The following is a 25,473-nucleotide window of genomic DNA, read 5'->3' on the forward strand; positions in this document are numbered from 1 at the left end:
ATAGAAATGACAAGATTTTCTAGGCTTTTGCTGAGTTTGCACAAAATATCCTGTAAGTGCTCTGTGCATGCTATTAGCATGATCTATTTTCACATCAGTACTAAAATAAATTGCACTGACTTGCATGCACTCTCTTATTATAGCACATAGCTTCCTACTTTATTTCTATAGCTGTACATGTACCATGATGTACATGTGGGATATAATAATGTTTTCTTCTTAGATTAATCACATCAAATAAGTGAAAAGGAAAGTGTAGACTTTACTTTTCAAAGTTTATTTACATAAACATTGATCAGCTTTCTGTAAATTAATATAGCAATGTGCCTCAATGTTTTAAAAGCGTTGTTTCATAGAATAACACAAAAAAAAAAAAAAAAAATTAAAAATATAAATTTGCACAATAATAATAATAGTAAAAAAAAAAATTACACACACACACACACACTCTGGCCACTTTATTAGGTACAGCTGATCAATTGCTTGGTAACACAAATTGCTAATCTAGACATGGTGAAGACAACTTGCTGATGTTTAAACTGAGCATCAGAAGGGGGAAGGAGATTTAACCACTTGCTTACTGGGCCCTCCCTCTCCTGCCCAGACCAATTTTCAGCTTTCAGCGCTGACGCATTTTAATGACAATTGCGCGGTCATACAACACTGTACGCAAATGAAATTACAGTTAGTTCCCAAAGCAGATGCTTAGGGATCCCTGTGTTAACTAATGGTCCTGGCTTCCTGATAATATTTTTTGTGACCTCGGAAATCTTTGTGATCCCCGGTGAGTTTCAGCCTGCCTTTCATTAAGGCCTCAGGTCTCATGCACACTGGACATTATAATAACGTTATAAAAACGCCAGTAGCTTTGCAGTGAGTTTTTGCAATAGTGTTTTTAACATTAGCGTTTTATAGTGTGTTTTTTTTTCCAATGGATGAAAAAACATTAAAACGCTGGTGAGCCACGTTTTTGAGCAATTATCTGCATTTATAGACTTTTTTTTTTTTTTTTACGTTTGAGCTTTTTACAGCTGAAAAACGCCTCTCAGAACCCACTAGTTTTGGGTTTTTTTTTACAGCCAAAAACAGTTCATAACAGCCTATGTGTGCATGGACACATAGGATAACATGCTAGAGAGTTTATTGACTGTAGAAAAAAAACTTCTGAAGCCAAAAACGGCAGCTGTAAAAACGTCCAGTGTGCATGAGGTCTAATGTTGACCTCCAGAGTCAGGGAGAGCTGACATCCTTCCTCGTAGTGTGGGTTATTAGGCATGGTGGGTGTATTGCAAGTTGAAACATGGGCGCCAGTCACTTTTTGGAATGCAAGAAAAGAGATTTATTGGGGGTTATTTATTAAAGGCACTTTTAAAAAACAGCATTTTAGCTTGCACATGATTGGATGATAAAATCAGCAGAGCTTCCCCTCATTTCAGACCTTCCCCTCAGATATACAGCGACTGCACTTTGAAGTGCACTTGTAGTGCAAAGATGATTTGCCTTTAGTAAATCAACCCCTTTGTCTCTTAAAAAGAACAGAGAGGCCAGGACACCCTAAGGCAGATGCAATAGGAATTAGTAGACTCTGAAACAAAAGAATAGGCAAATAGCTATACAGGTAGAGGGACTTTAAGCTAGATGCAGCAACTGTATTTATAGAACTGTTGTCTCCTGTGGCAACTGAACTTTGAACAATCAATAGAGATCCATACACGTAACTCACAGTAACCCGTTATAGATCTTCTCTCACATCTCACAGTATCCTACAGTAAATCTTCCCTCACTGAGCTCCCTCTCACTAGACTTCAAGATCCCAAACGTCACTGGATCCCTGAGCTCTTCCACAGCTAACCCACTGTAAACTCCTCAAGCTTCACCCACACTAACCGCTGGTTCCCTGGCTTGGCACTCTGCTGAAGCTTTCCCACTTCTTCACTGTCCCCGGCTGGTGAAAAGTCTGCTCTCGTACTTCTTCAGACTTCCATACACTGGCCTCTGATAATATGAATGGTTGTCCCTTGCTGGCGACTATTCCTCCCTTTACCTCTGGCCTTGACCATTACTTGCCCCTGGCTACAGGAGTGGCAACTGCTTCTCCCTCCTCCCCCCATTGGTGGCATCACAGCAGCCCCCCCTGCACTTACCCCAGCAGGCTTCTCACTCCGACAGGCAGGCTTCTATAGATGGTGAGCGGGCTCCTGTGTCTTCTGTGTGGCTCCTCTCATTTTCTCCTAGGCGTCCAATAGGATCGCCTGTCTTTTCAGCCAATCGGGTGACGGGCATCAGATCCACTTCCCGATTGACCAAGAGGATGATCAGTGTTGCAACAGTGAATATCCATTCGCTGTTGCAACACACCTGGGTGGGCTACGGACACAATGCTCTGCGCCCTGAGCCCATCCTATTTTGAAGCCTATTAGAGCCTCTGGCTCTAATCAGTGCTTCAAAAAACCTCCCCCCGCCCGCCACCACCATAGGAATTAATGGGCTCCACGTCCTGAAAGGATAGGAAGGGCGGCGGCTTGGATAGGGAGGCGGTGCCAATGCGCCCACAATGGATGGGCTGCCCCTGCTATATTAGCCATATCTGAGAGACTCTCGTGAAAGCTGGAAATCACTGTAATAAGCACTGTTACTTCAGTGATCTCCACTCACTTCTGGGTCCCGTGCTAAGCAGCTTCCCTGCTGCGTTGTGAACATAGTAGGCCTCTTGCTTAGCCCAGGCACCATTCAGGGAACACTTTACATTTTCTCATTGAATGCAAAGCATTCTCTGATTGGATAAGGTGGAGAGATGTTGTGATGGCTCCACAATTTCCACCTCGTCCAAATCAGATAACATTTTGGATTTGTTGAGAAAATGGAAAGTGTTCCCTGAATTGCTCCCATACTGAGCATCCAACCTCCTGTGTTCTATATATAGCATTGACGCCCTTTGGTGTGGGACGCAGGAGCCAGTGGTAATGACTATAAGGAGCGGTGTCTACTACAGTGGTTTCCAGCATCCAGGGGATCCTACAAGTTTGATACATGAATACTTACTCAAGCTGGACTAATGTAACTGTAAAAACTGGAATTCATCTTTAAGTGAATGCAGATATCAGAGATCTAACTAGACCCCAAGTCCGCTCTGTTTGCTGCAGATAGAGATCGGGGCAGAGTCCCTAACCTTTTTCACCATGTGCCAAAACATTTGTAATACTATCAGTGACTCTAACATAGCCAGGTGACCTAACCTTTCTCTGTAGCGCACCCCCAAAGGAGCCACAAAATCTATAAGCCCTCTGAGGTTTATTTCCCAGGTTATTTGATATACCGCCTCTACCGCTCTGACACACCCATATTAAATAAGATATACAAAAAAAAAAACAAGTGAGTAGGACACTGTATATATAATAGAACCAAAGTGATCAAACAAACTGTGAACAAAGATGCACTAACTAGGGTAACCACGTGTCCCGGATTGCCCGGGATTGTCCCTGAATTCATATTTGTGTCCCGTGTCCCGGGCACCTTCATTCCGGGACAATACAGTGTCCCATAATGAAATAAGGACACACAGCTACACTAATAAACGGCACGGACGGGGGCGAATCTGCTTGGCTCGGGCCGGGGCCAGGTCGGCTCAGCTTGGGCTGGTCCACTCTGCTCCGACAGGGAGCATGTCCGCTCCGCTCAGACAAGCTACACAAGCCACCTCCCCCACCTCAGTCATCTCTATGGAGGGCTCCGTGTGCCGCGCTGCATGCTGGGAAGTGTAGTTTACAGCACAGCACAGCCCCGCGCTGATTCACTTCTCAGTCACATGGCAGACAGGAGGCCTGGAGGGGACGCTCGCCTTGTCCCAGGACAGCGAGGAGGAAGAAGAGTCTGACAGGGAGAGCGCAGGCTTCAGGGAACAGCCTACTAGGAACAAGTGAGAACCAAGAGGTCCGGGAGACAGTCAGAGGCAAGTCCTTATGTGTAAGTGTCCCCCTGCCCATCCCTCTGTCCCCCTGTCCATCCCTCTGTCCCCCTGTCCATCCCTCTGTCCCCCTGTCCATCCCTCTGTCCATCCCACAGTCCCCCTGTCCATCCCTCTGTCCCCCTGTCCATCCCTTTGTCCCCCTGTCCATCCCTTTGTCCCCCTGTCCATCCCTCTGTCCCCCTGTCCATCCCTCTGTCCATCCCACAGTCCCCCTGTCCATCCCTCTGTCCCCCTGTCCATCCCTCTGTCCCCCTGTCCATCCCTCTGTCCCCCTGTTCATCCCACAGTCCCCCTGTCCATCCCTCTGTCCCCCTGTCCATTCCACTGTCCCCCTGTCCATCCCACAGTCCCCCTGTCCATCCCTCTGTCCCCCTGTCCATTCCACAGTCCCCCCGTCCATCCCACAGTCCCCCCGTCCATCCCACAGTCCCCCCGTCCATCCCACAGTCCCCCCGTCCATCCCACAGTCCCCCCGTCCATCCCTCTGTCCCCCTGTCCATCCCTCTGTCCCCCTGTCCATCCCTCTGTCCCCCTGTCCATCCCTCTGTCCCCCTGTCCATCCCACTGTCCATCCCTCTGTCCCCCTGTCCATCCCTCTGTCCCCCTGTCCATTCCACTGTCCCCCTGTCCATTCCACTGTCCCCCTGTCCATTCCACTGTCCCACTGTCCATCCCACTGTCCCCCTGTCCATTCCACAGTCCCCCTGTCCATCCCTCTGTCCCCCTGTCCATCCCTCTGTCCCCCTGTCCATCCCTCTGTCCCCCTGTCCATCCCACAGCCCCCCTCTCCATCCCACAGTCCCCCTGTCTATCCCTCTGTCCATCCCCCTGTCCCCCTGTCCATCCCACTGTCCCCCTGTCCATCCCTCTGTCCCCCTGTCCATCCCACAGTCCCCCTGTCCATCCCTCTGTCCCCCTGTCCATCCCTCTGTCCCCCTGTCCATCCCTCTGTCCCCCTGTCCATCCCTCTGTCCCCCTGTCCATTCCACAGTCCCCCCGTCCATCCCACAGTCCCCCCGTCCATCCCACAGTCCCCCCGTCCATCCCACAGTCCCCCCGTCCATCCCTCTGTCCCCCTGTCCATCCCTCTGTCCCCCTGTCCATCCCTCTGTCCCCCTGTCCATCCCTCTGTCCCCCTGTCCATCCCACTGTCCATCCCTCTGTCCCCCTGTCCATTCCACTGTCCCCCTGTCCATTCCACTGTCCCCCTGTCCATTCCACTGTCCCCCTGTCCATTCCACTGTCCCACTGTCCATCCCACTGTCCCCCTGTCCATTCCACAGTCCCCCTGTCCATCCCTCTGTCCCCCTGTCCATCCCTCTGTCCCCCTGTCCATCCCTCTGTCCCCCTGTCCATCCCTCTGTCCCCCTGTCCATCCCACAGCCCCCCTCTCCATCCCACAGTCCCCCTGTCTATCCCTCTGTCCATCCCCCTGTCCCCCTGTCCATCCCACTGTCCCCCTGTCCATCCCACAGTCCCCCTGTCCATCCCACAGTCCCCCTGTCCATCCCTCTGTCCCCCTGTCCATCCCTCTGTCCCCCTGTCCATCCCTCTGTCCCCCTGTCCATCCCTCTGTCCCCCTGTCCATCCCTCTGTCCCCCTGTCCATCCCTCTGTCCCCCTGTCCATCCCTCTGTCCCCCTGTCCATCCCTCTGTCCCCCTGTCCATCCCTCAGTCCCCCTGTCCATCCTCCTGTCCATCCCATTGTTCTCCTGTGTATCCCACTGTCCTTCTGACTACTCTGCGCCCCCCCTGACCACTCTGTAGCCCCCCCCCTCCACCCCACTGCCTCCCCCTGTGCATCCCGCTGGTGTGGGGTTCTTTGGGGTGCTGTGGTTAGGGTGGTCCACTTTGGGGTGCCTTAGATATGATGGACTGATTTGGAGTGTTGCGATAGAATGGGCCACTTTGGTGTGGTGTTGATAGTGTGGGTTGCTATAGGTAGGATGGGCTACACCCTCTGTTCGCTACACCCCCTTTAAGCCAATATTTAGCGCAATTTAAGACATGTCCACTGTTCACCACAATCTTTTTTCATACGCCCCTGCCCCAAAAATCTGCAAAAAAAATGTCAAAAATCATCTTTTTTTTGTGGGGGGGGGGGGGGGGGGGGGTGGGTTCCCTGAATGGCAGTTTAGAAATGTGGTCACCCCAGCACTAACCCCTGTTTCTATACAGCAGGGATATGCAATTAGCAGACCTCCAGCTGTTGCAAAACTACAAGTCCCATCATGCCTCTGCCTCTGGGTGTCATGCTTGTGGCTGTCAGAGTCTTGCTATGCCTCATGGGACTTGTAGTTCCGCAACAGCTGGAGGTCGACTAATTGCATATCCCTGCTATACAGAGACCTTCTATACTAAAGCTGCGTGCCAAGAAAAACAAATAAAAAGGGTACCTGGGTCCAGGTTTTACCATACACCCCGATCTGCTTAAACTGTAACAGGATCACAAGGAGTGCAGTAAGGGCAGCTTGACAAAGGATAGTATAAACCCCTGGAAGCTGCGCTGAAGTGACCCGGCTAGGTTCAAGTCTGCCTGCAGGACTTTACTGTGTAATAAATGAAGAAATCCTCAAGAGGAAGGGTATGGATTTGGATGTTAAGGTCTATGCAAACTTTTGTGAGACAGAATAGGGTAGTCCCAAAAGGATTATTTTTTTTGGGGCCCTTAAGGTGGTGCGCTATTGGTGAAACTTGGTGATTTCTGCCTGCTTTCAGTTAGGAGAACAACTAGAGAGGAGGTGTCTGGTGGAGTTAACTTGCAAAAGAACTCAAACAGTAGTAAAGATACAACAAGTTCAGGGGGAGGGTAAAGGCTAACTCCGGATTAATGGTGCAGTTCTGTATGAGTAATATAGTAGTGCTGGGGGTAGACTGAATAGGCTAGGTGATTCAGAAAGGAGCAGGAGTTTCAGTTTCTGCTGTACAGTGCTTGCAATAAATTGACAACCATATCACCAATCCTGCGCCTCAGCCATAGGTGTCTGTGATGGAGGGGCCCCTTGTGGAATAATGCCTTGAGCTTTGGCAAACCCACCCTGTATTACTGTAGATGCAGAATGGAGACCAGTGAATCCACTTTGTGCTGCTGGAACGCTGTTTATTAGGGAGCGTTGGTAGGCAAGTGCTCTGAGAGTCCAGCACTCTACCCTGTATATCTACGTCCTCCTCAGATCTGGTGCCAAGTGCCTCAAATCTCCCCAAGCAGTTTGCAAAGACTTCCTCTTTTCCTCTCAGGCTACCCAGACACCTAGGAACTGTAGTTTCATCCTAGCTGTGGAGTGGTTCCACCTATACATGATGAAAGTACACCTCCCATAATCCTCCCCTCAACAGCATCTCTTCCTCAGTTGAGGAAAGAGAAGATATGGCCGCACACTGCCACTGGACTTGATCCAATAAATCTTTTTTTCCAATGTCAGAGTATACAGCACACAGAAAAGATAAGCTGTTGACTCGTTTCAAACAATTATGTGCTTAATCATAAGAGGTTGTCGGGAGCTCCTGACTTTATATCCACTGCCACAAACGGCATCATCTGTGCCAATTAGTGCTTCTGACTACCTCTGGACAAACACCTTAGCAAGACTCATTTAAAAGCAATGAGTGACAAATACAAATATAGGTAAACCAAAAAAAGAATTGACAAAAGACAACATGGAAATACTCAAAAGGAAAAAAATATATATTAAAACCACCCTAGCAGAGAACTGAACTTGCTGGAAGCCCAGCCAGCAAAACCCAACCAAAAAATGTTTTTAAAAAGAGGGGAGAGGGATGAGGGAAGACGCAGGGTTAAAGGGGAATCCCTGTACCAGAGACACGCATATTAAAAAACAGGGAACTATAATATAACATTATATAAAATAAAAGGAACCGAAGCGCAAACTATGCAGGAGAGCAGCATCCACGAATGTCCCCACTGATCACTCATAAAAGTGTGTGATATTCCATTCATGGTTTGAACCATGTGGTATACAAGTTTTCAGGTGAAAAATCCAGAAAACTTCTCTCCTGCATAGATGGTGATATACATCACCACCCCTTTATCTCTTCCTCAGTTTCCAATGTTGACCAATCCAATAAGGACCTAGAAAGTCAATGCTGTTGTTGTTCAGTTATTTAATCGTGTCCACTGTTTGTGACCTCATGGACCATAACATGCCAGGCTTTTATGTCCTCCACTGCCTCCGGAGCTTTTCTGTCCTCCACTGCCTCCCTTTGTTTCGATGATGCTATCTATCCATCTTGTTTTCTGTCATCCTCTTCCCTTCTATGGTTCCCAGCATTAGGGTCTTTTCCAATGAGTCCTCTCTTCACATTAGGTGGCCAAAGTATTCGATTTTCAGTTTCAGGATCTGGCCTTCCAATGAATGTTCATGGTTGATCCCCTTTAAGATCGACTGGTTTAATCTTCTTGCCGTCCAAGGGACTTTCAAGAGTCTTCTCCAACACCATAGTTCAAAAGCATCAATTCTTCGGCGTTCAGCCTTCCTTATGGTCCAACTTTCGCAGCCATAGGTTACTACTGGAAATACCATAGCTTTGACTATACAGCACTTTGTCGGTAGGTTTATGTCTTTGCTTCTTATAATGTTATCTAGGTTTGCCATTGCTTTCCTCACAAGAAGCAAGCATCTGTTTCATGGCTACAGTCACTGTCTGCCGTGATCTTGGAGCCTAGGAATATAAAATCTTTCATTCTGTCCAGCAAGTCAATAGGGACATAGCAAATGAACATGCTGGGACTTGGTGTCCCACAATAACAGTCTTCTGAAGTTCATCTTGGCTCTTTTTTTTAAAGAAGCCTGTATGCCAGCGCCTGGCTGACCATATTAAACTTGCAGCCCTGAACAACACATTAGAGCCTGAGCCCTGCACTTCAGGAGCTTCCAGAAAGACAAGATAAAGACAGATTCAGATAATTATGCTAGCTGTGTTTAAAATGCATTTACTGTGTGTTTTTTTTGAGGAATACATAACTGGATTAAATTATGGTCTGTTCTATCTGCCTGAGGTTTGGTGATAGATGAGCATCAATGACAGCCGAACAGTTGACTTTATTTTGTACTGTCAGTAAATGTACTGACAGCTAGCAATTATGGTGTCTAGACAACCAAATCAGTAAATGCCGGTCTATAGCTAGTTCACCTTGTGTGCATCAGTAGTACACCAAGACTTCAACTGGTTTTGTCTTTGAAAAACTCATAGTGATCATTTAAAATCCTTAAAAATGATCCTCAAGGCCATAAAAGGATACTTGAAAATGCAGTATTAATTGTTGTCAGCTATTTCACTTTTAAGCCTTCAGTGTCCAGCAAGGTGACCTTACCCTATGGCCACTTTTCAGGTTTTAAATTTGTGACAGTTTAAATTGCTCTTTTTTTAATCTCTCCAACTGAACATAAAGATGATCTCTGGGCCACACTAAAGCTGGCCATACATTGATAGATTTTTGTACAAATGCTCATACAAAAAAACTCATCAGTGCATGGTCTACAGAGACATGACAAATGTTGGTTGAAAGTTCTTCAAAATTTTGCTTGCTTTTAGCATTCGATTTTGGAATTAATGTAATTCCCTTAACAAAAAAACACATACTAATTTATTCATTCAAGAAAATTTTTCCATCCTTCCTTCCAATTCTTACTAGTCGAAAACAAATGCCGATTTGACTTCACTAGAAAAACAATGAATGTTCCAAGAACAAAAAAACGATACTAGTGTTTGGCCAATTCAACACCTCCTACCACCTATAAAAAAACAAAAACAAAAAGCCTAAGTCAGTGGTCACATGGCCCATCAGACCTTTTTTTCTGGACTGCATTCAGTTGCCCACATCAATGCCTGGGTGACGTGAACACTTCTCTTTGGCTGTCTAATGGTGGGGTCTTCTCAGACACTTGAAGTTCCGTGGCATGATGATGTCACAGTCGAGGGGCAGCAACAAGGCAGGGCAGTCAGTGTTGGGGCACAACTCTAGAGCTGTATCATCAGTTTCCAATCCTACAAGAAGCAACGGTCACGGACGGCAGACTCGGGTTCAGTAAAAAAATCATGAAAAAAAAAGAATATGATAAGAGTGGGTGAATGGGCTTTGGAGGCCATATTTGCCCTGAGGTTTAGGTTGATGGGATACACTTGAGGGAAAATGTTTGGAGTACTTTGATCTGTTGATTATTAGACCATTTGGATTACATTGCCTCTTGGGCTAGGGATTTGGGTGTGCTGATGCATCCCCCTTATGGATGGTTGGATCAACTCTAGACCAGACTTAACCACTTCAATATCAGGCATTTTAACCCCCTTCCTGCCCAGGCCAACTTTCACCTTTCAGCGCTGTCACACTTTGACAATTGTGCGGCCACAAATTGTTCACACAAATAGAGCTTTCTTTTGGTTGTATTTAAATATAAACCCCCCCCTTTTTTTTTTGTTTTTTTTGTTTCTGTTATAACATTTTGCAAATAGATACGGTAATTGTTCTTCATAAATTTAGCCCAAAATGTATTCTGCTACATTTCTTTGGTGAAAATAACCCAAATCAGTGTATATCAGTGGCATAACTAGAACCTTCAGGGCCCCGATGCAAGAACCCATGAAGGGCCCCCCCTGACCCCCGGACAGGGCCCTTTCCCCCGAGCCCGGTGGCGGAACAGGGCCGGTCGTAAGTGGGTGGCTGCATATAAAAGAACCGATTTCTCCCTTTCCCCCGCCTCTCCTCCTCTCCCTCCCGCAGGCATTCAGCGGCTGCAGGAGGAAAATGGAGAGATCGGTTCCTCTATGCGAGTGTTTCTCAATCTTTTTGCAGTCAGGGCACCCTTAAGTATACCCCTAGGTGAATGGGGCTGCACTGCAACCACCCCGCAACTGTGTGCATTGCATGCAGTTGCAGCATAGTGATGATGCATTTAAGGGGGTTAAAACAGGCGGTCAGGAGGCAACATGTTGCCTCTTTACCGGCTGTCAAATGCCTCTGAAAAGCGATCTGAGCATGGATCGCTTTTCAGAGGAACAGCATTTTTTTTGCTGTTAATATGAACAAGCAAGAAAAAAAATCAGTTCTGATTGTACACATATAGGGGGTCAGGAATGTAAACACGAGCTTCCTGCACAGTGCCGATTACAGTTCGGCTGAGGATCGGGGAGCTCGGTCTCAGCTGCCCTTGCCACTCCTCCTATCGAGGTATACAGGGGGCCCTCAAGGGCCCCCTGCATCATGGGGCCCAGTCACCATGGCGACCTCAGCGACCCCTATCATACCTCCCAACTTTTTGAGATGGGAATGAGGGACACCTATTAGAAAAAGTATCTAGGTATAGGACACAGCCCTAGCCACGCCCCCTTAAAGTAGAATTATACAAAAAAAATGATTAATTAAACCCACAAGTGCTTATTTTTACCACTACTATTCCTTTATATTGGCTTATGGAATTTACAAATGCAGCAATTTAGAAATTGAATGAAAGATTTGGCACTGGGAAACACTTTTTGAAAGATAAAAAGTGCATTTTTTATACATCTATATAGATCAGACCAAAATGAGGGACAAATGAGGAGGGAGGAGGGACAGAGGGACATTGTTCCAAATCAGGTACAGTCCCTCGAAATCAAGGACAGTTGGGAGCTATGCCCTATACTTCCACCACTGGTGTATATTATTTAGTCTGTGTGAAAGGTATTGAGTCCGCAAACTATGGTATATATCTGAAAATTGATCAGTCCTGATATACTGGTGGCCTATCTCTTTTTCTTGAGGACCTAAAATGCCAGGACAGTAGAAATACCCCCCAAATTACCCCTTTTTGAAAGTAGACATTCCTTCCAAGGTATTTAGTAAGTTGGTTTAATAAGGCAGGGATTGGCAGTGTGTGTATAAACTCCTGGTCTGTCTAATCCAATACAAGACAAAAAAGGAAAACCTACTGCTGTAAAGCACAGTAATACCCCTCTGGATTTTATAGGCAGACCAGATAATGTAATAAAAAACAGTATTTTATTATAAACATACAATAAAGGTGCAAATAGCAAGAGAAAAATATATACAATTACATAAAAAAGTGTGTAACAAATTTACTCAGGTAAACATTAGTATGAAACTCAACTGTCCTGTAGACAAAGTTGGGCTAGCAAGAGCACATACTGCAAATGACGCCTGATATGTTTCGGACCTTGTAGTCCTTCTTCGGAGGCTTATGTCATTTTTATATAGAGAATCATGAGTATTCTAGAATATAGATACAATAATGCATTGGTAGTGCAATAAATTGATATAACAGTTGAATCTATGATAGTTGAACAGGAAAAGAGAGAGCTTTTTAGTCAAACAGACATGCACCTCCAATCATATTCAATATCAGCATAACAGCTAAAGAGACTATACTTACAGAGATGGACAAATCGCTGATAAAAGCAACCAGGGGGCCCAGGCTGGATTCCCACAGAACAAATGCAAAACCAAGGCCTCAAAAATATGCCGGAAGACAAAGGGAGGGTACTTATAGGATGCTCAAAGAAGGGAGGGTACTTATAAGATGTTCAAAGAATGAAAAATGGTAGGGATAAAGACAGTAGTGGGACAATTGTGGGTAAAGATAATAGTAAAAAATGTTATAGTTTCCAGATAAAAGGTTTTTTTTAATTTTTATATATGTGTACTACTCACATGCTTCTGCCTGATATCCCATACACTGTGTTGCCTTGTTACCTCCACGGCATCGCCGTAGAAGTCTGGGGTGTGTGTTACTATACCCCAGGTATAGCCAGCTGAAATCGATTACACTTAGTGCAAGCGAGATTAGCTGGTGGTCAGTGGACAGGTCGAGGCGCCTGACCAATAGCAGCCTCGATCCGTTAGGAAGTCCCTTGTGCGATGACGCGCAGCGCAAGCCTGCCCCAAGGGGCGGAATCGCATCCCGCATCATCGTGCCACCGACACAGTAACCCTACCTTCTGCGCTTCACAATGAAGCGCAAGCCAGAAGGAACCCGTCAGACAGGCTCCAATAGGCAGGGATGTCCCAAGCACGGACATAGGCAATGTCCGGACATGGGACCCCACACGCACCGGGCAGTGGGGCACGGCCCCCAATCTGCATGTCCAGCCCTAGAATTGAAATCTGTAGCCAACAAGTCCATCCCACAGACTCTTGTTAGGCAACTAGGAGAAAAAGGGATACATATAAAACACTAGACATAACAGTAAAAGACAGATTATATGTAATACTACATTTAGAAAACGGTTCCATTTTTCTATGTCAAAGAAACACAATACATCAGGTATAGCAAATGCCAATTAGGGTAGTTTACATACATAGATAGATAAGATGGAATATAGAATGGACATGTATCCCTGGGCACTACACATGCATCACGTGTGCATATCAATAAACATGCAGACACGTCTTTACAATGGACATAAAAACCACATCTATAGATGCAGTACGCAGACATCTGACTGGAATCCCTCTAAATATGGTTTAAAATTAAAGGCCTCATTGAGGCCAGGTGGTGAAGTGGCCTTGAGGTGGAAAATCCACCTCAATTCACTTTATAGAAGTAATTTATTTGAATCCCCACCCCTTGGGTTATCAGGGATGTGATCCAATGCAAGAAAAAGCACTTTAGGAGTGCAATCTTCATGTATCGCATGACTATGTCTTCCAAGGGGTAGACCCAGATCTTTTTTGTTTATACTAATAATATGTCTATATATTCTTCGCCATAATGCAAGCTTGGTTTTCCCCACATAGTAACAGCCCCATTCGCAAAGCAGTAGGTACACTACACCTGAAGTGCTGCAGTTTACAAAATGTCTAGATTTGAACTTTTCTCTGTTAGGTAAATCGACATTTTTCCTAGTATCCATATACTGACAGTAGTTGCAATTTCCACATATAAACTTCCCTGTTAGTTTTATGTGATCGGGTTTCTTTGTTTTATATTCAGTGTGAACAAGTTTGTCCCGCAAGGAGGGAGCTCTTCTGAATGTAATTTGTGGTTGGTTAGAAATTAAGGATGCTGGTGTGGTATTCATACTCAGTAAGTGCCAGTATTTATGTAAAATTTGGTTGATTTGTCTGTGTTGTTGACAGAACCCGATGATCACTCGTGTGGTCATGGGTTCTTTGTCTTGTTTCTGTGAGAAAAGTAAGTTTTTCCTTGTTTTAATCTTAGCTTTCTTATAGGCTTTCTTGAGGATACCATTCGAGTATCCCCTGGCCGGAGTCTGGTCCTTTAATATTGAAGCTTCTTTATCAAAAAGTGCATTGCTGAAACAATTACATATCGATCTAATATATTGTCCAAAGGGAATGGATGCCAGTAGTGGTTCAGGGTGGAAGCTAGACGCCTCCAAGTTGGTGTTACCCATTGTAGGCTTCCTAAAGAGCTTAGTCCGAAGAGAGCCATCAGCGTGTTTCTTAATTGTCAGATCCAAAAATGTAATTGCAGATATATTATAGGTCATGGTAAATTTAAGATTATATGTATTTCCCAAATTGATGTATTCCAAAAACTCCTGAAGGAGTGTAGTGGAACCATTCCATAATATCATGATATCATCAATGTAGTGATACCAGGCTGTCGCATGGCTGATATATCTACATGCTGTGCCATCAGAAAACATGAATCTTTCCCACTCCCCCAGGTACAGATTGGCGTAGGCTAGGGCACAACATGTGCCCATGGCCTCACCCTGTACCTGGAGGTAGTGGGAACCATTGAAAGAAAAATAGTTGTGCTTTAACCACTTGACGACCGCTTCACGCCGATGTACGTCGGCAAGGTGGCACGGACAGGCAAAATCACATACATATACGTGATTTGCCTTCCACGGGTGGGGGGTCCGATCGGACCCCCCCCCCCGGTGCCCGAGGCGGTCGTCTTTTGTCCCACGGCGATCGGAGGTGAGGGGGAGGCCATCCGTTCGTGGCCCCCCCCTCGCGATCGCCGCCGGCCAATCGAATCATTCCTTTGCTGCTGTATGCTAAACAGCAGCAAAGGAAATGATGTCATCTCTCCTCGGCTCGGTAATTTCCGTTCCGGCCCAAGGAGAGAAGACAGGTATGTGAGTGCACCAACACTACACACACACAGTAGAACATGCCAGGCACACAAAACACTCCGATCCCCCCCCCGATCGCCCCCCGATCCCCCCCCAATCACCCCCCCCCTGTCACAAACTGACACCAGCAGTTTTTTTTTTTTTTTCTGATTACTGCATTGGTGTCAGTTTGTGACAGTTACAGTGTTGGGACAGTGAGTATTATCCCCCTGTAGGTCTAGGATACCCCCCTAACCCCCCCTAATAAAGTTTTAACCCCTTGATCACCCCCTGTCACCAGTGTCGCTAAGCGATCATTTTTCTGATCGCTGTATTAGTGTCGCTGGTGACGCTAGTTAGGGACGTAAATATTTAGGTTCGCCGTCAGCGTTTTATAGCGACAGGGACCCTCATATACTACCTAATAAATGTTTTAACCCCTTGATGGCCCCCTAGTTAACCCTTTCACCACTAATCACCGTATAACTGTTACGGGTGACGCTGGTTAGTTTGTTTATTTTTTATAGTGTCAGGGCACCCGCCGTTTATTACCGAATAAAGGTTTAGCCCCCTGATCGCCCGGCGGTGATATGCGTCGCCCCAGGCAGCGTCAGATTAGCGCCAGTACCGCTAACACCCACGCATGCAGCATACGCCTCCCTTAGTGGTATAGTATCTGATCGGATCAATATCTGATCCGATCAGATCTATACTAGCGTCTCCAGCAGTTTAGGGTTCCTAAAAACGCAGTGTTAGCGGGATCAGCCCAGATACCTGCTAGCACCTGCGTTTTGCCCCTCCGCCCAGCCCACCCAAGTGCAGTATCGATCGATCACTGTCACTTACAAAACACTAAACGCATAACTGCAGCGTTCGCAGAGTCAGGCCTGATCCCTGCGATCGCGAACAGTTTTTTTGGTAGCATTTTGGTGAACTGGCAAGCACCAGCCCCAGGCAGCATCAGGTTAGCGCCAGTAGCGTTAACACCCACGCACGCACCGTACAGCTCCCTTAGTGGTATAGTATCTGAACGGATCAATATCTGGTCCGATCAGATCTATACTAGCGTCCCCAGCAGTTTAGGGTTCCCAAAAACGCAGTGTTAGCGGGATCAGCCCAGATACCTGCTAGCACCTGCATTTTGCCCCTCCGCCCGGCCCAGCCCACCCAAGTGCAGTATCGATCGATCACTGACACTTACAAAACACAAAATGCATAACTGCAGCGTTCGCAGAGTCAGGCCTGATCCCTGCGATCGCTAACAGTTTTTTTGGTAGTATTTTGGTGAACTGGCAAGCACCAGCCCCAAGCAGCGTCAGATTAGCACCAGTACCGCTAACACCCACGCACGCAGCATACGCCTCCCTTAGTGGTATAGTATCTGAACGGATCAATATCTGATCCGATCAGATCTATACTGGCGTCCCCAGCAGTTTAGGGTTCCCAAAAACGCAGTGTTAGCGGGATCAGCCCAGATACCTGCTAGCACCTGCATTTTGCCCCTCCGCCCGGCCCAGCCCACCCAAGTGCAGTATCGATCGATCACTGTCACTTACAAAACACTTAACGCATAACTGCAGCGTTGTGAGGTATCACCGCGAAGGTCAGATCGAGGGCAGTAATTTTAGCAGTAGACCTCCTCTGTAAATCTAAAGTGGTAACCTGTAAAGGCTTTTAAAGGCTTTTAAAAATGTATTTATTTTGTTGCCACTGCACGTTTGTGCGCAATTGTAAAGCATGTCATGTTTGGTATCCATGTACTCGGCCTAAGATCATCTTTTTTATTTCATCAAACATTTGGGCAATATAGTGTGTTTTAGTGCATTAAAGTGTAAAAAAGTGTGTTTTTTCCCCAAAAAATGCGTTTGAAAAATCGCTGCGCAAATACTGTGTGAAAAAAAATAATGAAACATCCACCATTTTAATCTGTAGGGCATTTGCTTTAAAAAAATATATAATGTTTGGGGGTTCAAAGTAATTTTCTTGCAAAAAAAAATAACTTTTTCATGTAATCAAAAAGTGTCAGAAAGGGCTTTGTCTTCAAGTGGTTAGAATAGTGGGTGATGTGTGACATAAGCTTCTAAATGTTGTGCATAAAATGCCAGGACAGTTCAAACCCCCCCAAATGACCCCATTTTGGAAAGTAGACACCCCAAGCTATTTGCTGAGAGGCATGTCGAGTCCATGGAATATTTTATATTGCGACACAAGTTGCGGGAAAGAGACAAATTATTTTTTTTTTTTTTGCACAAAGTTGTCACTAAATGATATATTGCTCAAACATGCCATGGGAATATGTGAAATTACACCACAAAATACATTTAGCTGCTTCTCCTGAGTATGGGGATACCACATGTGTGAGACTTTTTGGGAGCCTAGCCGCGCACGGGACCCCGAAAACCAATCACCGCCTTCAGGCTTTCTAAGGGCGTGAATTTTTGATTTCACTCTTCACTGCCTATCACAGTTTCGGAGGCCATGGAATGCCCAGGTGGCACAAAACCCCCCCAAATGACCCCATTTTGGAAAGTAGACACCCAAAGCTATTTGCTGAGAGGTATAGTGAGTATTTTGCAGACCTCACTTTTTGTCACAAAGTTTTGAAAATTGAAAAAAGAAAAAAAAAAATGTTTTTTCTTGTCTTTCTTCATTTTCAAAAACAAATGAGAGCTGCAAAATACTCACCATGCCTCTCAGCAAATAGCTTGGGGTGTCTACTTTCCAAAATGGGGTCATTTGGGGGGTTTTGTGCCACCTGGGCATTCCATGGCCTCCGAAACTGTGATAGGCAGTGAAGAGTGAAATCAAAAATTTTCACCCTTAGAAATCCTGAAGGCGGTGCTTGGTTTTCGGGGCCCCGTACGCGGCTAGGCTCCCAAAAAGTCCCACACATGTGGTATCCCCATACTCAGGAGAAGCAGCTAAATGTATTTTGGGGTGCAATTCCACATATGCCCATGGCCTGTGTGAGCAATATATCATTTAGTGACAACTTTGTGCAAAAAAAAAGTGTCACTTTCCCGCAACTTGTGTCAAAATATAAAATATTCCATGGACTCAATATGCCTCTCAGCAAATATCTTGGGGTGTCTACTTTCCAAAATGGGGTCATTTGGGGGGGGGGTTGTGCCACCTGGGCATTCCATGGCCTCCAAAACTGTGATAGGCAGTGAAGAGTGAAATCAAAAATTTACACCCTTAGAAATCCTGAAGGCGGTGCTTGGTTTTCGGGGCCCCGTACGCGGCTAAGCTCCCAAAAAGTCCCACACATGTGGTATCCCCATACTCAGGAGAAGCAGCTGAATGTATTTTGGGGTGTAATTCCACATAGGCCCATGGCCTGTGTGAGCAATATATCATTTAGTGACAACTTTTTGTAAATATTTTTTTTTTTTTTTTTGTCATTATTCAATCACTTGGGACAAAAAAAATAAATATTCAATGGGTTCAACATGCCTCTCAGCAATTTCCTTGGGGTGTCTACTTTCCAAAATGGGGTCATTTGGGGGGGGGTTTGTACTGCCCTGCCATTTTAGCACCTCAAGAAATGACATAGGCAGTCATAAACTAAAAGCTGTGTAAATTACAGAAAATGTACCCTAGTTTGTAGACGCTATAACTTTTGCGCAAACCAATAAATATACGCTTATTGACATTTTTTTTACCAAAGACATGTGGCCGAATACATTTTGGCCTAAATGTATGACTAAAATTTAGTTTATTGGATTTTTTTTATAACAAAAAGTAGAAAATATCATTTTTTTTCAAAATTTTCGGTCTTTTTCCGTTTATAGCGCAAAAAATAAAAACTGCAGAGGTGATCAAATACCATCAAAAAAAAGCTCTATTTGTGGGAAGAAAAGGACGCAAATTTCATTTGGGTATAGCATTGCATGACCACGCAATTAGCAGTTAAAGCGACGCAGTGCCAAATTGGAAAAAGACCTCTGGTCCTTAGGCAGCATAATGGTCCGGGGCTCAAGTGGTTAAAATAAATTCAAGGGATGCTGCAAGAAATTCCACCAAGGGAAGGGCATCACTGTTTTGTCGTAGTAATGCATGTCGTATGGCAGACAGTTCATTTGGAATAGAATTATACAGAGCCTCCATGTCGATTGCGACCAAGATTAGTGTCGCTGCCAACGTGGAGGCCATCCAAGATATGCAAAAGATGGATAGTATCCTTGGTATATGATGGAAGCACCTCCACTATAGGCTGAAGTTGTCTGTCAATAAATTTACTGAGACTGTCTGTCAGACTTCCCCTACCAGACATAATTGGTCTTACTGGTGGTTTTGTTATGTTCTTGTGTATTTTTGGGAGCGCATAGAAAGTGGCCTCATGGGGGAAGCCAGTTCTAACGTACTCCCAAGTATTTTTTATCAATGATGTTATGGTAATAGGCCTGATCGACAAGTATGTAGAATTCCTTCACATAGCCGTCAATCAGGGATCTCGGTATACGCCTATACCACTCAGGATTGTCCAAAATATCATTGCACATATCGACATAATCTGTATTCTGTATCACAATATTACCACCTTTGTCGGCTGGTTTAATTGTGATAGATTGGTTTTGTGATAGTAACTGTAGTGCCCTATATTCCCTGTTTGTAAGGTTCCACTGTCCAGAGGGGGAATATTTAAGATTTTGTATGTCTTTGGAAAGTAGTTTTAAAAATGCTGCGGCATTGGGATTAGAACTGGGTGCTGGATAAAGGCTGGATTTCTTTTTTAGAACACCCTTATTTGATTTAGGTAGTAAGAGTGCAGAAGTCATGCCGTCAAATTCGGCTAAAATGGCTTCAGGATCAAGAGAGTCAATCAAATCTTCTGGTTCGTTTTCTTTTAATAGTGTGGTAAGATTGTCAATGGCCTCTAACTCTGTTTGTGTATGGGTAGGGCCTGCAACATCTTCCTTTTTGATGTATAAACTTTTTAGTAGAAATTCCGCACTAATAAATGTACGTCTTTTATAACTTCAAACTTGTCAATTTGTGTGACTAGGCAAAAAGTGAGTCCCTTTTCAAGGATTCTGATCTCATCTTTTGATAAAGAGTGGCTCGACAAATTAATAATATTCAATGGTTCTTGGGTAAGTGACTTTTGTTGGGTTTTTGAGTATGATTGTTGATACTTTCCTGGTGCTTTTTGGTTTGTGCCCGCATGCGGTCTAAACAATTGTCCTGACGGGATTTGCCTGTTTGTGAACTAGGTGTAGGAGTGCTAGGTTGCTGTGATGCTCTAGTGTTGGCATGGGATGATTGGTGTTTCTGTGAGTTATTAGAATAATATCTAATGTGTGAAGATGTTGAGCCTTCTATATCAGAAACATCAAAAACGCTGTTTTGACATCTTCGTCCATTCAACTGTGTCGGCACGATTGAAGGACGGTAGACGACATTGAGGAGGATGTCGACCTGTTAGATTTAGTGTATACATGATAAGGTGCAGTGATATAAGTATTGTTTTTATTATATCATTTTTGACCATCGGTCCATCTATATGCACACTCTTCCTGAAATGTTTTTTTGTCCCTAAATAATTTTTTATCTTTCTTGATTAGTATTTCCTTGTTATAATTTTCAAAATGTTCTTTGAGTTGTTTCTCGAATTGATCATATAAAGTGTGTTTTAAATTTTATCAGCTGAGTATTCAGGGCATCAATTTTGACGTTGAGCTCTGAAATTCTCTTCTGATATTCTTGAATTAATATCATCAGGCCAAGAGAACTTTTTTTAAGAACTTTTTCCCAGGCAGTTTTGAAGTCCGGTTCAATCTTCTCAAAAGATGGGAAGATTTGGACACGGAGTCCAAAAGGGTTGATGTTTTCCCTTTTGTAATCTTCAAAAGATTTGATATGCCAAAATAGGGCTGCCTTTTTCTCAACTAAGTGGGTAAGGTTGAGAAAGGCAAATTTAATCTCAGATTCTAAAAGCTCATTGGTGTCAAATTCTTTGATGGTTTTAGACTTTAAAGTATCCCAGTCTTCACCCAAGTATTCTGCCATGATGCAAGTTTGATACAACTAGAATCCAAAGGGCAGGGTCACTGTATAGGGAAGATTTATATGTCCCAAAGATTACCCTAGGTCTGTGCATGATGCAAATCTCTAACGCTGAATACAATAAGATATACAAACATATAAAAACGAATTGTTTAATGGATACTGTAAACACACATCGCCAATAACTCATTTGAGGGGGTTTGTGGGCGGTAAACCCAATGGAAAATTAAATTAATAAGGCAGGGATTGGCAGTGTGTGTATTTAGTGTAAGGTATTTATTAAGAGGCATGGTGGTTTTTTGAAATTGTAATTTTTGTCATATTTTTTGGAAAATGAAGAAATAAAAAAAACAAAAATGTGTTACGTCCAGAGGGCCTAGATGAAGGAGTGCTGGTTTTCCTAGATATGGATAAAGCATTTGATTCAGTTGATTGAAAATATATGCAGGCAGTTTTACAATGCATGGGCTTTGGTAAGGTATTTTTAAAATTGCTGTGGCCCTGTGTCCCTCCTCCTTAGTGAAGGGTGCAAGAGTGGGTATCTTGGTAGAGAAGACGGCTCTATATGCCGATGATGTGGTGTTATTTTTGGATGACCCTGCCACGTCTTTGCCTCAGGCCTTGTCCATTTTAGACCATATTGCCACTTTTTCTGGGCTGCGTGTCAACTGGCATAATTCTTCCCCTGGGTAAGGATGTCTGCCAATTGGCTATTGTATCCACACCTCTCCAGTGGGTATCTAAGGTCACATATCTGGGGCTTACCATTACTAATTCGGTTTCAGATTTTATCCGGTTGAATGTAACACCTCTTATAATTTTTAAGAAAAAGATTGGTATACTCGCTATACTTCCTATATTGCACGCCCATCCACCGCGCAGCTCCACCCTACACGTTTCGTCAACAAAAGGATGTTGTCTGGGGATTGGCCAATCCCCAGACGACGTCATATTGCTGACAAAACACGTAGGGTGGAACCTCTGACGGTGACGTCATCAAGTTTGTTCGTTCCGAGATGGTGGATGGGCACGCAATATAGGAAGTATAGCGAGACTAATGGCGATACCGCAACTCTGGCAAATCGAATCTGTACAGTTTCTTTGCTGATAGATGACAGTAAGTGCAAACTTATTTTTCTATTAAACCTTATTTTACCAACATACTACACCATGGAAGTCTTTTTCGCTTTATGTTTTTGAGTACCATTAGCAACAGCGGGAGTTCTGGACATTCCTTAAAGGTTGAGGGAGACCTTACTTCCCTAGGCTGGGCGAGACTGCTGCGGCGGTCATTGCTTTCTGGGAAGCAGGTTATTCTTATTGGGTGGCGATCTGGATGCACTTTGTTTGCTTTGAAGACTCTGTCACGATTTTCTTATTGCAATTTATTTCTGTTTATATGCATGGACACTGTTATATAAGGATTTATGGATTTTTTCTGTGATGGAACTTTATTTTAGTTTTCTTTTTTTCTTTTTTTCACTTTTTTCTTTTTTTTTCTTGGTATTTTTTTCATGTATACTTATATTTACACATTTATTTAAATATGATTTATGAGTTTAGTTAGCGCTGCATCTTTTTTGATATTGCACTTTATTTGGAGCTTCTTTACTGGACTTTTTGATGCCAGCAGCTTATTTATTATTTTGTAATATAACAATTTTTCTCACTTATTAGTTATAGTGCAGCGTTAGCCTTAGGGCTTCATATTTTTACTATCGTCTATATGCCTAGAAAAAATCCATTACTGCATGGATTCTTTTGTTTCATATGCATTTTAGGATGTGGGCATATAGGACAGAGAACCCCTATCCCTTGTGGATTTGCTCTTAGGTGGTCTTTAAAGTCAGCATGTTGCTTTGCCCTCGTTCCCAGCTTCAAACCTGCACCTTTCTTTTGCTCCCCAGCACCGGAAACAAGAAAAGACAGCCCTTGTAAAAGCTTTGAGAGCCCATGGTGGTCCATGTCATCTTGATAAAGAGGATTTGACAAATATTGGTTGCTAACATATACATTTATTCTCCTTTTAGTTAAAGCGGAGTTCCACCCATTTTTTAAAAGTCCAATTATTGTCATGCCCATCCTGAATGCTATAATAGATGGCAACAATTTATTTTTTTTCTTTGTAAATACCTTTTTTTTTCACTTATTTGCTACAGCAATTCTAACCGATTTGCATGGACTCCTGGGATATCGCCGTCATCTATCCCAGGAGTCCATGGGAATCGCCTAGCAATGAAATCTTGCGTTATTTATTTCCGGGGTGTCCTCTTCTAGACAGGTTGATATAGCAAAAGGGGTGGAACTTCAGTGGAGTGGGTGGAGCTACAGATGCCCACAGCAAAGATTAGCCCTGTCTGTTTCCAAAATCTGGTCAGTTTTAAATGATTTAAACATAAACTAAAACAAGTACAATAATGACAGTATCTATAGTAAATGTTGCACTGGAACTGAGCACAATTAAAGCGGTGTATTTAAAAAAAATTATATATAATTGGGGGACTGGAACTATGCTTTAACTAAAAGGGTTGGATTGGATCTATGATGTATGGCCTTTATTTCTTTTCTTACCCCAACAGCAACTCTCACATTGATCACCACCACCACCACTACCATCCTGCATGTTCTTCTGCTGCACCATTAAGAGCCCTACTCGGCTCCTGAGTTCAATGGAGTCTCGACCCCCCCCCCCCCCCCCTTTATGGCCATACACACCTGTACGGAGAATACTGTTGGCCCTCTGGTATATTTATATTCTTTATATGTAGACATAAGTGTTTTTTTCTTAATGTGGCTTTACTCTGGGCAGTTATGGAGAAGCTAAAGATTTAGTGAAGCATCATACTGCAGTAGAGACATTCTTCATACTAATGTGATCGGTTCAATGCTCCCTGTAAAGTGCTGCAGAAAAGTGTCAGTACTAAATAAATGAGTCAAATAAAATACATCTATTCTCCAAAATTTCAGTAAGCAGAAAAAGAAGTGTAAAATACATTAAAAATCAGCACTGTTTTCAGGGAGATAATTCTAAAAAGTAATAGATTGAGGATCACCATATACTGCCCAAATGTCCCAATAATTGCAGTCCATCACTGATGGTGAAAAGAAGCCAGTGAAAATGTCCTATACACTTAACATTGAAAGCTCTGTCACTTTTCCCTGAATGAGTCTCTTGTTAGCCCCCCTCCAGACCCACTTTCCCCATGTCCTCTGTTGGGACCATTGCAAATACCAGGTGTGACCTAGAATTCCTCTATAATGTAGTGCGCTCGCATGAACAGCCAATTACAAGGCTAGAACTCCATCACATAAAGAGAAGGAAGCTTAAACCCAATTTAAGCTAAGACATTATCTGACATGGAACCTTTACAGGGCTCGACCCCCGCCTCTGGCAGAGGAACAGAGCGGTGGTTGTGATTTTAAAGAGCCAGATAAAGATGAGTATATTTGGGTTGGGGGAGACTATCAAGAGACTCTGTCACGTGACCTGAACGAGTGAACCCATTCAGAGACTCTGTCGCCAGTCCAATTATATTAACAAAAAACGTGCATTTAAAGTAAAACTATGGCCTCCCTTTAAAAAACTAAAACTTTGGCCCCCCATTAAGAAATGTACAGTTTGTGCTGGAGCAATTTATTATAGGTGCATCTATAGTTATGATTTTTCCTAGTAGTTGTAAACCCTTACATATACCCAGTGAAGTGACTGGCCTCAGGTAATACACAGAGATGAAACAAATCCTTGTACATAAGCTGTACCTGTTTATCTACAGAAGTATTTCCCCTACATCTATTTAAAGTGCAGAATTTACACAGGATCTCTCAGCTGTGAAAAGCAAGGGGTGGGGAGCTGAAGTTACATCACTGAGGAGAGCTCCAAGAGCTGATTGGAGAGAAAGGACACCCCCCTCTCACACAGCACACAGGAACAGAGCTGAGGCTGTCAATCACAGAGTATGCCCTCCCCTGTCACCGTTTTTCTCTTGGTGTCAGGAAAACTTGTCAGAAGTGACTCGTGGTGATAACAAAGGAATGAGGCAGCTGACAGAAATGACATTTAGTACTCTGGATTGAGACAAGCACACAGTATAGAAGGATATGCTGAGATTCCATGACTGAGGTTTACAACAACTTTAAATCTGCTCAAACCAATATTCTAATCCTATTCTAATTACCCTGTGAAAGTAAATATATCTATACTTGCCTATGCTGAGGGCACTCCAGTCCGGTCACATGATCAGCTTCCAGTGCCAGATCAATGTAGAGGGACAGCCAACAATGAATGCCCCACAGTAAGCCAATGGGTGATATCACTGCATAGGCTCTGTAGCCATTGTTGGTAGGGTTGCCACCTGTCCAGGATTCACCCGGACAGTCAGGGTTTGGAATCACTTGTCCAGGTTTCAGGCAGACTGAAACCCGACACATTATTCAAACCGGGCAATAGCTCCCCA

The 25,473-nt window shown here is 44.1% G+C and overlaps 1 long non-coding RNA gene across 1 annotated transcript in view; it reads left to right on the forward strand.

Moving 5' to 3' along the window:
- The first annotated feature begins 3,703 nt into the window (after positions 1-3,703).
- Positions 3,704-25,473, forward strand: part of LOC141117638 (uncharacterized) — a 184,545-nt gene continuing 162,775 nt past the window's right edge. The window contains exon 1 of the long non-coding RNA XR_012237189.1: positions 3,704-3,963. This is a non-coding gene — a long non-coding RNA (uncharacterized lncRNA). The remainder of the gene's footprint in view (positions 3,964-25,473) is intronic.

The sequence above is a fragment of the Aquarana catesbeiana genome, linkage group LG13, assembly GCF_042186555.1.
Source record: "Aquarana catesbeiana isolate 2022-GZ linkage group LG13, ASM4218655v1, whole genome shotgun sequence".
Taxonomy (NCBI): domain Eukaryota; kingdom Metazoa; phylum Chordata; class Amphibia; order Anura; family Ranidae; genus Aquarana; species Aquarana catesbeiana.